Below are 16,016 nucleotides of genomic sequence, written 5' to 3' on the forward strand. Positions count from 1 at the left end.
GGAGTTTTGCATTAAAATGCCATAAATTATGAAGGAATAATTTACATGTTGCATTGTGGTATGTTTCTTTGTAATGTAACGGAGTGTTGTGGCTCTAGCATTGAAGTGTTTGAGAGCACTGTTCTTTGCCTTACATGTTTTCAATTTAACCCTTGCTGAGCGAATGTGATTACGCAAATAACATTAGGACATAAAAAGCCGCTGTGTCATTCCCTTTTTACAGTCATTCAATGAGATTTGGTTGAAACCAAATGACCAAACCGTCCTCTGTGTCATAAGAGCAGCACATTCAATGATAAACCAGATCTTTGTTTGGACCAAATAGGTCTCTGTCAGCTTTTCTTGCAGCAGTGGATGTAAAAGAGTCTTATTCTGTCTTACACACATACAGCTCAGACAGCGCACACGTAGATACAGACATAAGCAGTCTTACAGGGCGTTGATTATTAGTGTTTGGCTCAATGGCACCAGTCAGCAATAGTATGTTACACCTCATTGCACAACACTGAGACAATCCAACCATGGTACGGTTTGCAATGTTTGAGAACATAATCTGCTGCAAACTAGAAAATATTTAAGTCCGCTAAAAAATGACCTTTATATCCTGTGACATGATTTCACAAAATAGATTTTTGAGTTCCCTGGCAGTGTTTTTGTCATTGAAGTGTCACACACGACAAGGAGGTTTAGACCTGGGTTTGTGTCCTGTGTGCCATGTGCAGTAATGTTTGTCCGCCTTATTTCTAGCCCCATGATATCTTGTTTGAATTATGGGCTCAACTTCCAGTTATTTCTCTCCCAGAACCAGTGTCTGAGAGATTTAGTTGTGTACTACAGGTGTCTTCCGTTTCTAAGAGATTTGGGGGAAATAAATGATGTAGGCACACGGCCTGTCACAACACAGATACCCGTTAATCTGTGTTCTACTACGAGGGTTGGGAGGACAAGCTGAAGAAGTGGCTTTAAATGACATACAGTGATATATTTAGCTGCTGTGTTTATTCTGTTGCAAACAGCGGTAAGAAAATTAAGATTATTTTGGTGATTGGTGAAGATGATTGCATCTGATGGTCACAGTTCCCAACCAAATACATAAACCTGCAGTCATGTTCATGTAGGGGTTTTGCCTTAATGTCAACTTGTAGCAAAGAAAGATGAATTCATAGTGCTATGTTACAGGTGCAAAGACTTTTTTTCTTCCATTGCCACTTAAATTACTTATCTAGCAGGTTGGCGTGATAATTCTTCCAAGCAACAAATTACTTCTGAGCCAACGTTGTCTTTCTCAGCGGCCTTTTTTTTGCTTTTATTTCCACCAGGTGATCCCATCATGATAAAATAGCTCGCTAGAAATCAATTTCTCTGCTATAATTTTGACCAAATTAAACCTCCCGTTTCTCTTAGAACCTTCATCTACGTTTGGAAAGAGGACCACTCCTGCTTCTTTGGAAGCTGTAGCTGCAGACAGTGACCAACATAGAGAACAGCCCTGTTCTCACCCAAGTGACTGAATCCATCTTATATTACAGAGCACTGCAACACTTTCCCAGGTTGTTCAATATCAGGAAGTTCATAATGTAACACTTGGTGTCCCACCGGATTAGGCAGTAATTACATGAAATGAATACTTTAATTATGTGGACGCTTCTGATAACTGCATATTTGCCCTTGGTGTAGGAGGTATTCCTGGATCCTGAGCACATTCTCCACAGATCATGAAACTGAAATCTACCCTCGCCACTTCCTTTCTATTTTGGGGAGGGGGGGTTGGAATTTCACAAGGGAGTTGACTATATTGATAATGATGTGCATACTACAGGCGTTCCTACCTCTGGGATTTGTCCTCACATGAATGGCCCCTGGAGTTATTATCTGTAACGATAATGACTTCTCCTCCGCTGCGCTACAGGCCAAGGTCCTCCGAATGAGGCCAGGAACAAAATTCTTCCCCTCTATTGTCTGGACAAAGAGAAAGCCCCTGCAAAAAACATGACACATCTCAGCTTTTAACATTTTCTTTATCACACTGGTACTAATATTGATTGATATTTATTTCCTGAAAGATATTGTGAACATGGATCCCGAACATGGAACTTACCAATCCAACAATGTGGAAATGCAAATTGAGAAACAATTATTTAAGCTATGCAGTCTATTCACTTGTAATCTCTTACATAAAGAGCTCAAACGTAGCAGTTGTTTATGATTCAGAACTCATATTTTTAATTTTAACACAAGGTTTCAAGGGCATCTTCTCTTTCAGTGCTTTTAATTATCTCGAGTGATTTTATTTTACTTTCATCTTTGTTTCTGACTGAGGTTGTTTTTTGTCAGAAATAGTTTCCTTGCACTGAACTCAATTAAAAAGAAAAGGTAAGGCTCAAAGTCATTACCTTCGTCAAATGGAGGAGAAATACAAATAAATTAATCAAATTTGAAAAATTGATCCCTGAGAGTGGTCCCAAGGGGCAGCACACTCATTTTGAGTTGAGTCCAGAGTGGAGGACTTTCAGACAGAATAATAAAATAAAAAAAAAAAGGTTTTGGATAGAAAACAAAACAACTTGCTCAAACAAATCCTCACGTATATGCATGGCTATATATCACGTATATATCAAACTCTACAGTAATCCTACACACAAATAAGACTATAGGTCTTGTTTGTTATAGAGGAAGCATGAGAGGCCTGAGAGAAAAAAATGGAAATTTGTGTCCTTCAGTGGTTTTGCAGTATCATGTTTCATATCAGCAATCAACTCTGCAACAGTTCCGCATGACAAACATTAGGAACTGTCACTTTGAAACTTTGTAACTTTCTCTGGTTCTAGTGGCTTCACAGCAGCAACAAGACCCACCTGAACACATTCTCCTTGTGAAGGAGTTTGCAGGTTCTTCGCTCGGTCTTGTGGAATGATTGGTGGTCACCACACTGACATAAAGCGCGTCAACTTTATCCAAGAGCGTTTGTTCTTGTAACTCATCCAGTTTAGCTGCATGTTCCCTTTTGTAATGACTCTTGAAGAATGATATTTGTCATCACTCAAGTGTGCACCTACCAATTACACACACTCGCTGGTCTTTCACTATAGCGAAAGACCAGCGACTTTCCTTGACAATCGCCATGATGCTTGACAGCGATATCACGTAATAGCCGTGAGTGTGTCTCATTCACCATTCTCATTCGGTGACCAGACAGGCAAACAGCCAGAAGGGACCACATCGAAGGAGTTGTGTCTTTTTTTGCATGTATTAATTGTCTCGTGAGCTTGAGCAAATCGTCTCGGGGGGTCATATACGACCATATAGGCCTGCTCTAAAGGTAAAATACTTAAATACGTTTTAATTTACACTTTTACTTACACAGCTACAAGGCAATCTTTTATTTTCTGTAAAGCGCAGGAATTTCAATTTGCCGTAATTCAAGAATGTAGACGTAGCCTCTCTTTGTCGATCATGTCGGCTCCTCCCCCTCGAGCGTCATCGCTGTCTCGTCCTGTAAATACGCCGAGTTACTGACGAGCTCGTTTTAAAACCCCGAGGAGATTCTCCTCGTAGCTTTGACCTTCGACCTCGTACGGTCGTTTGCCTGTTCAGCATTCGTCTTTTCTTTGCATGTCGTTGTCGGAATTCTTCTCCTGTTCACCCTTATTTATGTATTTATGTTATTTATGTGCTTTTTTGTGCGTGTCTTGAATGAAACACAGCCATTGTACATTTATGGGATATGATGGTTTTAACTTAGTTGGCCTTGTGTTATTGTACACACGTGGCACCAATCACAACAGCTGCGGTGTCCTCAGCCTCCAGTTTGAAAACACATTGTTGGTTCCTCTCCTGCTGGTATGAACAGCCAACTCAACTTTCTGACACTTATGAGTGCATCATCCAGTAATCATAGTGCACTGCATTTTGCCATAACATTTGTGGGAAAAAAAAGGAGAGAGGGGGGGGGGGGCTTGTTTTGATCACAGTAGCAAGGACGTTAAAAGGCGCGCTGGCAGCTGGGGGGGGGAGTGGTCTGAATCAGGCTGTGTCCTTTATTGGCGTGGAAAGAAAACACAGTCTCACTTTGGAGTTGAGTGCCGCATCCCTTTCATCCAGAGTGCGGCTCTGGCAGCTTCTGCGCTTCTCCTCCGCTCACCGCCGTGTCTCCTCTCCGGAGCAGGTAAGTTCATTGTGCCGCGCAATAGTGTGCGATCTTAGTGCAGTTCAGTGTGAAGCCTGGCTGGCTGCGCGTCACGGCGCCTCGGCGCAGCCGGTACCCTTCCTCTTCGCCGCTCGTTTGCAAAGGTACCGTGTATGAGACGCGCTCTATACCTTCAATTCTCCCCGTTTTTTACCGGTTTAGGTTTGAAAGAAAGTTCCCACTCAGCGGCCACCAGTGTGTTCCGTGCGGGGATGGAGCGTCGTGATGCTCTGCGCATTCCGCCAGGCTGCGGGCGCGCGGTGAGAATCCAAGGCGCTGCCGGTGACCCGCGTTGCGGCGGGAGGGGAACCGTCGATGTGCGTGTTAACGCGCGGACTAGTCCGTCCCAAGACGCACAGGAGACGCGCACATGCCGTGTTTGCGGCATGTGCGCTGGATGTAGAGGTGACGCGCGCCTGTTCCATTCTCCCCACGGTCGCTCACTGTGATCGGATTGAAGCGCAGGAGTCACCTGCGGCGGGAGATCAGAGACCAATGGGGTTCTTTGTTCTTTTCATTAACTAATCTGGTATTATTATTATTATTATTATTATTATTATTATCACGTATTATTTTGAGTAATTGTTTTTGAACTACATATGAGGAATAAAGCACACACTTTACAGCTGAACTGTAGCCTGCTCTGTCAGAAAATCTGATTGTAAATGAGTTTGTGATGAAGACCTTGATAATAAAGGCGTTCAAAGCTCATCATTAGAAAGTGACAGAATCGTGGCCAGCCACGGTATTTCACCTAGTGTGTGTGTGTGTGTGTGTGTGTGTGTGTGTGTGTGTGTGTGTCCCGGCCGTGCTTCCAGCTCTCTGATGTGATGCAGCCACTTAGTACCTCATCTCTGTCTTCAAATGTCTGACGCCATTCACCTTATTTGTTTTGTGCTGATACACAAGGGTCATAAAAGGAAAATGACCCCCCTACACACAAAACTCACGCACACACACTCACTCCCTCACGCACACACACTCACTCCCTCGCCGCTTGCCCGCCCAAGAAGGTGCAACAGCATAATAAATATGCCGTTAAGCCATCTACATTCGAATGCAATGCACCCCAAATTGTATTCAATGATCACACTCCTCTGTCACTTAGTCTAGTGGAATGATGATTAATAAGCCACTTTGTGGCTTAATTTCTAAGCACTGACTTAATAAACCTGCCACGTTCATGTAGCCCCGTGGATTACTCTCAGGAGGGTCATCTAGCGCATACATATGGGCCCCTTCACGTCCTCATCGCCACATAATGACGCCAGCGTACAGACCTTGGCCGGCCAGGTTCCCTTTATTCACAAAACTGAGACAATGCAGTGCATAAACAAATTCTCACCAGAGTCGTTATATTCTTGTTTTACCAGGAAGGCAGGGCAGCCCTGTCTGCATAAAATACAGCTGATACACCAACATAAAGTTCCCTCTGTCTTCTTACATCTGCATTCTCAGCGTCGGCAAAAAAATAAACACAGTCACATACGCAGTTTTCCCCTCTTCAGAGTCCAGGAACTTCCAGGTGGATTTCCACTGGGGTTCTGGGTAACCTGAGCAAAGTGAGGAGTCATTTCATCCACTGTTGTCTTAACAGAGGCGAACACAATTGCTGCGTCTCGAAGCGAACACTTCAGTCAGTGGGCTAACATGCAGTTACACTGTGTACACAGTATACTCACTGGCATAATACCTCAATTCCTACAGGGCAATGTTGTCCCAAATCATACACGGCTGTTGTGCGCTACTGTATCTCATCATGTTCATTATTCTTTTTCACACACTGTACTATAAATAGTCGTCTATATCCACCATAATATATGTATATATATGCATATTTATTTACCACCTATTTTATTACTTCAATCCAAACCACTGCACATTCTAGCGTTATTTCACAAGGCAACACTTGCTCTATGTACAAATGTGTATCATTTTTTTAATATATATTTTTTACCCTCTATTGTTTATTATATATTTTTGCTACATTTGTGATATTTCCACCTCTTTCCTGATGCTATGTTGGCCCTGAGTGTTTGCGCTGGTTATCAAATTGATAAAGATGTTTTCTTAATTTGCTTGTGTTTTTCTTAATTTGCATCGCTGTGAACTCTCCCCCGGCGTGTGATAATTAAAGTACTATCTTATTTTAACTTGTGGCAACAAGTGACAGCGATTGTCGCCCACTAAAAATATCTTGCAGTTTTTTTATTTTCTTGTTTGTGCCCCCCCATTGTTTTTGTGAAATTTCACAAAATATGTTGGTGGTCCCCCCTCTTCCGCTTTGTAGCCAAGATGGCGACCCTTGCCATAGCCTACTTGTCATTGTGAACACACTTGAAACTTGAAATTTGATTATGGAATATTTGAACTGAGCAGCAAATGATGTGTATGAAATGAACAATATGAACTGTATGAAATGACAAATTTGAAGACTGTTATCAATGCAAACCAACTAAAGGCATTCACACTCAGAGCGATTAGAACATTTAATTGAGGCTGTTGCGATATCAGTGTTGTCCGTTGCATTATTTTGGAGTAAGAAGAAACGGCATCCACTGCATGTCCGTGCATTCCTTCACATTTCAGAGCAGAACGCTTGTTTTTCTGGGTTATCGCTTCACGTTGCCCGGGTTCTCTGGACTTCCGCTCAACAGCCGCAGTCTGAACAGGTAGGTAGTGCAAGCTGAGGGCTAATCTTCACAGGGGTGATAGAGATAACAGTGATGTATGGAGCGGATGGGGTGGTTTAACACCCAGAGCTGACTGTTGTCTAGCAGGGTCAGGTCCGTGATACCAGAGTACTGCTTCAGCCAGCTCCTCTCATGCCTGGGATTTGGCAGTCTCCATAGCTGCAGGTGGATACAAGCGGAGGCCGCCTCTGTATTCACAGCCTGCAGATGCCTTGATAAATGCTGTGTTGCAGCTCAGGCATCTGACAGTTGCTTCTCCTTTCCAAGTAAAATACTTCCTTGGCCGGCAGCCAGACAGACAGCCGGCTCATACTGTGACATGGTTATGTTGCATTTCACTGTTAAGCTTTACAGTAGAAGTGATGGCTGTGTTGTTTTTAGAGGAGAGGCCACACCTGGAAATCGTCCTGGTGGCACAACCACACTTCGTACGTGATGACCGTGCATGTAAATATAGAATTTATGATCTTGCATGTATATTTCAAGGCATCTGTGCAGTGTGAGGGTTGAAATCTATAACACACGTGGCTCGGGCGAAATGGTCAAAGTGAATATCACATGATAATCAGAGCTACAGGAATTTTTTTACATTGCATTTACAAATGATGGAATAACTGTGTAATGTGAAAGGGGTCGTGCGTCGTGATTAATCTGTAGAGAACAATCACCTGACTGCATAGTCCACAGAGGTTTTATTTAGCCTCTTTTGGCTAATTGTTTTTGGTCTGCCTGTGTAAAAGTTTAGTTCAGTCTCACTGCTTCAATCAACGCAGCAAAAACACTGTATTTAAATTTAAACATTTAATGCATCAACATTTAGATCTATAGATTTAGAGCCAAATATGTTTCTTCTCCGTATCAGGAGGGGATCAGAGCAGAGCAAAAAAGGAGGGTGAATATTGGACTTACAATTGGATGGCCAGAAATGTAACTCAGAATGAATGTTGATGTTGCTCCATGTGGTCTTATGCAATAATCATTTCATTATTGTAATGGGAAAATAATCAGTCCAGTGGTAAATAAACAATTAATTTCATGATAAATTAACCAGTCAATATTATCTGAACAAATATACATTATTTAAATGTTAAAATAAACAATGAAAACTCTATCCTAAACTGTGTAACTCTTGTATAAAACCAAGATATTTATAGCCCACTTAGTCCATTGTGAGTTAGTTTTCTGTGAATCATGAATTTAGTCAACAGAAATGTATCAAACCATCTGATATGAGCAAATTATTGTGAAGTAAATGATAATAAAAAAATGTTACTGTCCAACCTTACTAGACTCCAAAATTACAATATGTCCCTCTGTGTTATCTCATCTCATCTCATCTTCAACCGCTTATCCGTGGTCGGGTCGCGGGGGCAGCAGCTTCAGTAGGGGGCCCCAAACTTCCCTTTCCCGGGCCACATTAACCAGGTCTGACTGGGGGATCCCGAGGCGTTCCCAGGCCAGTGTGGAGATATAATCTCTCCACTTAGTCCTGGGTCTACCCCGAGGTCTCTTCCCAGCTGGACGTGCCTGGAACACCTCCCAGGGGAGGCGCCCAGGGGGCATCCTTACCAGATGCCCGAACCACCTTAACTGGCTCCTTTCTACGCAAAGGAGCAGCGGCTCTACTCCGAGCTCCTCACGGATGACTGAGCTTCTCACCCTATCTCTAAGGGAGACCCCAGCCACCTTTCTAAGGAAACCCATTTCGGCCGCTTGTACTCGCGATCTCGTTTTTTCGGTCACGACCCATCCTTCATGACCATAGGTGAGGGTAGGAACAAAGATTGACCGGTAGATCGAGAGCTTTGCCTTCCGGCTCAGCTCCCTTTTTGTCACAACGGTGCGGCAAAGCGAGTGCAATACCGCCCCCGCTGCTCCAATTCTACGGCCAATCTCACGCTCCATTGTCCCCTCACTCGCAAACAAGACCCCGAGGTACTTAAACTCCTTTACTTGAGGTAAGGGCTCATTCCCTACCCAGAGTAGACAATCCACCGGTTTCCTGCTGAGAACCATGGCCTCAGATTTTGAGGTGCTGATTCTCATCCCAACCGCTCCACACTCGGCTGCGAACTGATCCAGTGAGTGCTGAAGATCACAGACCGATGGTGCCATCAGGACCACATCATCTGCAAAAAGCAGTGATGAGATCCCCAGGCCACCGAGCTGCAACCCCACCCCACCACGACTACGCCTCGATATCCTGTCCATGAATATCACAAACAGGATTGGTGACAAAGCGCACCCCTGGCGGAGACCAACCCCCACCGGGAACGAATCCGACTTACTGCCGAGAACCCGGACACAGCTATTGCTTTGAGTATACAGGGATTGGATGGCCCCAAGAAGTGACCCCCTCACCCCATACTCCCTCAGCACCTCCCACAGTATCTCCCGGGGGACCCGGTCATACGCCTTCTCCAAATCCACAAAGCACATGTAGACTGGATGGGCATACTCCCAGGCCCCCTCCAGGATCCTTGCAAGGGTAAAGAGCTGGTCCGTTGTTCCACGTCCAGGACGGAATCCACATTGTTCCTCTTCAATCTGAGGTTCGACTATTGGCCGAACCCTCCTTTCCAGCACCTTGGAGTAGACTTTACCCGGGAGGCTGAGAAGTGTGATACCCCTGTAATTGGCACACACTCTCTGGTCCCCCTTTTTGAACAGGGGAACCACCACCCCGGTCTGCCACTCGTTTGGCACTGTACCCGACGTCCACGCAATGTTGCAGAGACGTGTCAACCAAGACAGCCCCTCCACACCCAAAGCTTTCAACATTTCTGGGCGGATCTCATCAACCCCTGGGGCTTTGCCACTGTGAAGTTGTTTGACTACCACAGTGACCTCCGCCAGGGAAATTGACGATGATCCTCCATCAGCCTCCAGCTCTGCCTCTACCATAGAGGGCGTGTTAGTCGGATTCAGGAGTTCCTCAAAATGCTCCTTCCACCGCCCGATTACCTCCTCAGTTGAGGTCAACAGTGTCCCATCCTTACTGTACACAGCTTGGATGGTTCCCCGTTTCCCCCTCCTGAGATGTCGAATGGTTTTCCAGAAGCATCTTGGTGCCGACCTAAAGTCCTTCTCCATGACTTCTCCGAACTTCTCCCACATCCGCTGTTTTGCCTCTGACACGGCAGAGGCTGCAGCCCTTCGGGCCCGTCGGTACCTTGCAACTGCTTCCGGAGTCCTCTGGGATAACATATCCCTAAAGGACTCTTTCTTCAGTTGGACAGCTTCCCTGACCACCGGTGTCCACCACGGAGTTCGAGGGTTACCGCCCCTTGAGGCACCTAAGACCTTGAGACCACAGCTCACCGCCGCAGCTTCAGCAATGGAAGCTTTGAACATTTCCCACTCGGGTTCAATGCCCCCAACCTCCACAGGAATGCCAGAAAAGCTCCGCCGGAGGTGTGAGTTGAAAATCTCCTGGATGGGGGCCTCCTCCAGACGTTCCCAGTTCACCCGCACTACACGTTTGGGCTTACCAGGTCTATCCAGAGTCTTCCCCCACCCCCGGATCCAACTCACCACCAGATGATGATCAGTTGACAGCTCCGCCCCTCTCTTCACCCGAGTGTCCAAAACATGCGGCCTCAGATCAGATGAAACGATCACAAAATCGATCATCGACCTTTGGCCTAGGGTGCTCTGGTACCATGTACACTTATGAGCATCCTTATGTTCGAACATGGTGTTCATTATAGACAAGCCATGGCTAGCACAGAAGTCTAATAACAAACAACCACTTGGGTTCCGATCAGGGAGGCCGTTCTTCCCAATCACGCCTCTCCAGGTGTCTCCATCATTGCCCACGTGGGCGTTGAAGTCTCCCAGCAGAACAACGGAGTCCCCTACTGGGGTCCTTTGCAGGACTCCATTCAGGGTCTCCAAAAAGGCCGAATACTCTGAACTCCTGTTTGGTGCATATGCACAAACAACAGTCAGAGTTTTCCCCCCTACCACCCGAAGGCGTAGGGAGGCGACCCTTTTGTCCACCGGGGTAAACTCCAACACAGCGGCGCTCAGCCGGGGGTTTGTGAGTATCCCCACACCCGCCCGTCGCCTCTCCCCCTGGGCAACTCCAGAGAAAAAAAGAGTCCAACCCCTATCCAGGAGTACAGTTCCAGAACCGAAACTGTGCGTAGAGGTAAGCCCCACGAGATCCAACTGGTAGCGCTCCACCTCCCGCACAAGCTCCGGCTCCTTCCCCCACAGAGATGTGACGTTCCACGTCCCCAGAGCCAGCTTCTGCAGCCCAGGTCCGGTTCGTCGAGGTCCCCGACCTCCACTGCCACCCGTGTGGCAGCGCACCCGACACCAGCGGTTCTTCCTATGAGTGGTGGGCCCACAGGATGGAGAGGAGGTAGGTGCCACGTAGCTTTTTCGGGCTGTGCCCGGCCGGGCTCCGTGGCAAACCCGGCCACTAGGCGCTCGCCGACGAGCCCGCCGCCTGGGCCTAGCTCCAGACGGGGGCCCCGGGCTTCCTCCGGGCTGGGTCCCTTTTCCTCTTCCTCTGCTGTCCATGGTGTCTTTGTTGAACCATACTTAGTCTGGCCCCTCGCCTGAGACCACTCTGCCATGGGAAACCCTACCAGGAGCACTAGGCTCCAGACAACACAGCCCTCAGGTTCATAGGGACACACAAACCCCTCCACCACGGTAAGGTGATGGTTCCCGGAGAGGTATTATATTCAGGATTATATGTGTTATATATTACCTAATTATAACAAAACCATTTAAAGAAAACGCTGTCAGCAGACATTGCTAACAACCTCTCATATTGGCAGCATTGCCTTGTGTCTGAGCTCATTTGTAATATTTTAAAGCTCCTGAATCTGAAGGATTTTTTTTTGTCTCATGGCTCTCGTTGCTTGTAGCAGCATCATCATGTCAACATTCTGTGACATAGTGTAGTCAGAAGGAAGGACTGGAGAGAGAGATATTGATCCCGTTGTCTTGATCACATCTATGGGACTCAGTACGTTCTGGATTAAGTAATCATTTTTCTTTATTAGAAATCAGCTCCTGGTCAAGGAGGCTCCAGTTACTTAATGGAAAAAATGCACACCGGGGACAGCATACATTATTTGATCCTGTCACGTTAAGAGTGGAGAGAAGAAGTGCGACTATTAACGTGTGAATATTGATTGGCTGCTGTCTATCAAGGGACAGGGAGTCAAATGTGTTTCTAAGTGTTGAGCAGCAAATTATAGATACATATTTAAGACAGTCTGTTAAAGTGTGATGTATTATATGCATCTGTACCACTTAAGGTGAACTTTGGAGATACTTGGAGGCCTCTCAAAAAAGTCATATGATATGATGAATAGTTAGGAGAATCCTGAATGGATTAAGTTTTATTCTGAAACATTTTTCACCCCATTTCAGAAAGTAACATTTTCATATCTAAAAGCTGATATTGTACATTCAGATCACACTCTTGTCCATCTTCACTGTTTGGATGAGATGTCAATCAGATTGTCACACATGCTGTTCATTTTTACTGTATACTCTTTGATTTAGAGTCTTGATGTATATGTAAACGCCTTCAAGACACACAGATTAATCTGTGGTGCAGTGGAACAAATTTCTAACCCATAATTATCGTATTTGGCTTTTTTAAACAAAAATAAATGTTATATTTTTTTAAATGTAAAACTGTATGACGTAGTAATAATTTCATCTTTATCGTAAAAAAATTGTCAATAATCCCAGAAAATGCCAGGTAACGGTATCAGTATTGTCTTTTATGAAGGCTAATAATGCGAGCATTAACTCATCGGCGTTCTGTTAATGGTGACTGAGAAGAAGGCTGTGTTTCTGACCTTCCACCTGTCGTCAGGTGAGGTTCGGAGGGAAGCTGAAGGTGCAACGTGACGACATGTGGTCGGGCTGCAGCGGGGCGAGGTGAGGAGGACAGAGTGGTGACCTTCACTCCCTGATGGAGACTGACAGTAGCTTGATGGAGACTGTGCAGCGATATGTATGTTGAATTATTCCTGACATGGAGCTGCATGAAGCCCCTTAAAGCGCGAAAGGAGCTTCTTTTTTTCTTTTACGACATTGTATTGGAATGAATGAAAGAACACCGACCAACAGACTCCTCAGATTGTGTCAGAGCAGACCATCTGCTCCTGTGTTTTATACCAAAACTCTGCTTGTCAACTGTTGAGTGTAGCAGCTGGAGAATTCTGCAAAGTAAACCTCAGCTGTGCAACATTTAAACTGGTCACAACCAAGGTTTCATTTGTTTTATTTGCAGTTTCATTTCCTCAGCAGAACTGTTACCTCTGTAAGATCTGCCTTTGTCTAATGCTCCCAGGAAGAAGAAGCCAGGCTTATGAATAAATCAGAGCCCTCACTTTTCACTGCTTTGTATAATAGTGAGTGGATGGTACGGAAACATGTATTGTACCACAGTGAGCCACTTTCATCTTTTTCTTTTAGCCCCCATAGCGTGCTGATAAAAGTTCAGCGGCAGCAAAGCGCCTTCTATACATCGCACTGGTAAACGCGTACACGATTCCATAAATAATTCCTGCTCGTGTTGTTGTTTTCCACAACAATACTTTTTAAAATCAATTATTCATTCAAACCTGGCTGTGAACCCATCAGTTATTGTGTCGGGATTTTGCACAAACAGACTTTAATTGCTTATCTCTTATTTAAGATGACCACCTTCACTCAATGGTCACCCTTGATTTAAGCCTAATCTTTTTAGCCTGGCAACATATTTCTCTTTGGAAAGCAGCAAATCATTTTTATTTCTGTCAGACTTCCCCTAAGCAATATATAATCAGATGTTTTTTTGATTATTGTTTTCTCAGGAAGCTCATGGTAACTGCAGTAGTTTTCTATATATATTTTAGTTAAGATATTTTTGCACCTCTGCACCAGTGCCAATATTCCGGATTTGGATTTTTACAGTTATATCTAAATTTATAGCTTCAGTCCAGAACAGGATTATCTAAGCAATATTGAAAGTAAACAACCAAACGCTCAAGAAATAATTTCAGGGAAAGAAGTTTTATCCTTTGCGCAAACACAAGCAACACACACAGGCACACACAAACTCGGTGTTTGCCCAAACCATCAATACACCACAGTGAAGTTTGGAAATTTACAGACAGGCTTTTCAGTTAGATGCTGAGCTGTGAGGGAAAGATGATTGAGGATAATACCTCAGACAGACAGTGGGAGCTGAGCTTAGTTTCACCTAACAAATCCTCTGTTGCGCCGCCACCAATAACACATTAGCAGAGATACACATTTTTCAAACTCCGACTCCGCTTCAAGTCGGAGTTTGAACAGCAACAGCTGCACAACACTGATAGAAAGCCTGTAATATGAAGCTGTCACATATATACTTTACTGCAAACTCTTAAATAGATGACATTCATAACACATGGAGTATCAGCTCATCATTAGAATGGAAACACCCCCCCCCCCCCCCCCCCCCCCCCCAAAAAAAAGTGTTTTGGAGGGAATAAATTACATCCTTTCAAGTCCTCCAAAAGCATGCTTCATAAGTTGAGTGATGTGTGGATTTTAATAAGATTGGCAGTCGGTTAGTCAGATAAAACTTCGGCCTGCATGAAGTGTTAGTTTATACTGGCTGATTGGTGGAGCGTGCTGTGCAGCTTTGTGCCTCAGAGCAGTGTATGGATTTTACTATCTGGAACAGGAAGCCCCTGCCTGCGATGGGGATGCATATTTTATCCCTTGCCTTCACATCATTTTCCTGCCAGTGTATGCAGTTAATAGTTGCCCATGCAGTGTGAATCTTAACTACGTTTACAGGAGCCATTTGACATCAGAGCACCGACGAGCCATTGGTGGGAAAAAAAATCTAATGACGGGGAGGTGAAATATGGCCACACATACTGCATAAGAAGCCCGTCAGAGGCATAAAGTTAGGCCAGGACCGCAGTGGATGTGATATCATGAGTTACCCCACAAAACAATATAGAATGACATGCTCCTTGGCCTTAGGAGTAAAGCAGTGGTAAGTAGCAATCTCGTTAACACAGCAGTATTTAATTCACTCCTTTTGGCCTCTTGCCCTTGTACATATTCCAAATGTATACAGTATATCTACCAGCTGTGTCGAAACCAGCTCAGCTTTTTATTTTTTTCTCCTCTTCTCCACAGTAGCTAGAATATCTTTGTGGAAATAACTTTCCCTCTGGCACCTCCATCCGTCAAATCCTGTCTTTGGGTCCTATCTGATGTTGACGAACAACACGAGTGTGTGTGATGTCTCGTGGATCCATGTGCCCCTTAATGCTTGACGGGTGCGGCGTAGCTATTTTTAATATACATGTATTCAGCGCTGAGCCTCAGCTTCATCGGAGGGGGTTGGTTCTGATCAAGTTTGACACTCACTAATTGACTGCGATGGTTTTTGACAATCAGCTGCTTTCTTTGCGCATGTCCTCTAATGGAGAATTATTAATCTAATAAGTTTAGGGAGGTACACTGAGGGAGGCATGTGCATGTGTGGGGCGCTCGGGGATGGGTGCTGTTATGTGAAATTGTGTGCTATTTTTACTTCTGGGTTAATTCATATAACCCTTTCTGTGGTGCAATCTTATTTTGTGATGCTGTAAAAGCACATTGGTGCTAAAAAAAATCGCCAGAACTCCACTCAGTGCTGCTTTTCAGGGTGGAGGTAATTGAGAGAGAGCACATGGGAGTGTGATGGCTGGGCTTGAGAATTTCATAATGATATCTATATCTACTGTAAAGCAAGCTATTTCCACAAATGGCCTAGTAATACACCTTCAAACTTTTTGAAAACAATGCTTAGCTTGCATAGACGCCTCATGTTCAAATCTCTGCAGATTCTTTGCACATACGGTATCAGTCAGCTGCTCTATGAACCGTCTTTGGGCATACGTGTAACGCCACACGCAACACTGGGGAAATGAATTAATACTGCGAGCATAAGAAGAGCTTCCTTGCTATTAGGCAGGATTTCCAATACCCCTCTCTAGTAATCTACAGAGTCGCATAAATGGTGAACCCCCGGCAGCCCGCAGCATGATTAATGCACTGCACACTAAATGGATTTGCAATGAGCCAATCGTGTGATGAGCTGCTTACACTCGCAATAAACTGGTACCTCGACA

The 16,016-nt window shown here is 44.8% G+C and overlaps 1 protein-coding gene across 1 annotated transcript in view; it reads left to right on the plus strand.

Annotated features, from left to right (window-relative positions):
* The first annotated feature begins 4,051 nt into the window (after window positions 1-4,051).
* Window positions 4,052-16,016, plus strand: part of LOC118309938 (contactin-4) — a 126,174-nt gene continuing 114,209 nt past the window's right edge. The window contains exon 1 of the mRNA XM_035632606.2: window positions 4,052-4,165. The gene's annotated coding sequence lies outside the window, so the exon portion shown is untranslated. The remainder of the gene's footprint in view (window positions 4,166-16,016) is intronic.

Source organism: Scophthalmus maximus, chromosome 6 (genome assembly GCF_022379125.1).
Source record: "Scophthalmus maximus strain ysfricsl-2021 chromosome 6, ASM2237912v1, whole genome shotgun sequence".
Taxonomy (NCBI): domain Eukaryota; kingdom Metazoa; phylum Chordata; class Actinopteri; order Pleuronectiformes; family Scophthalmidae; genus Scophthalmus; species Scophthalmus maximus.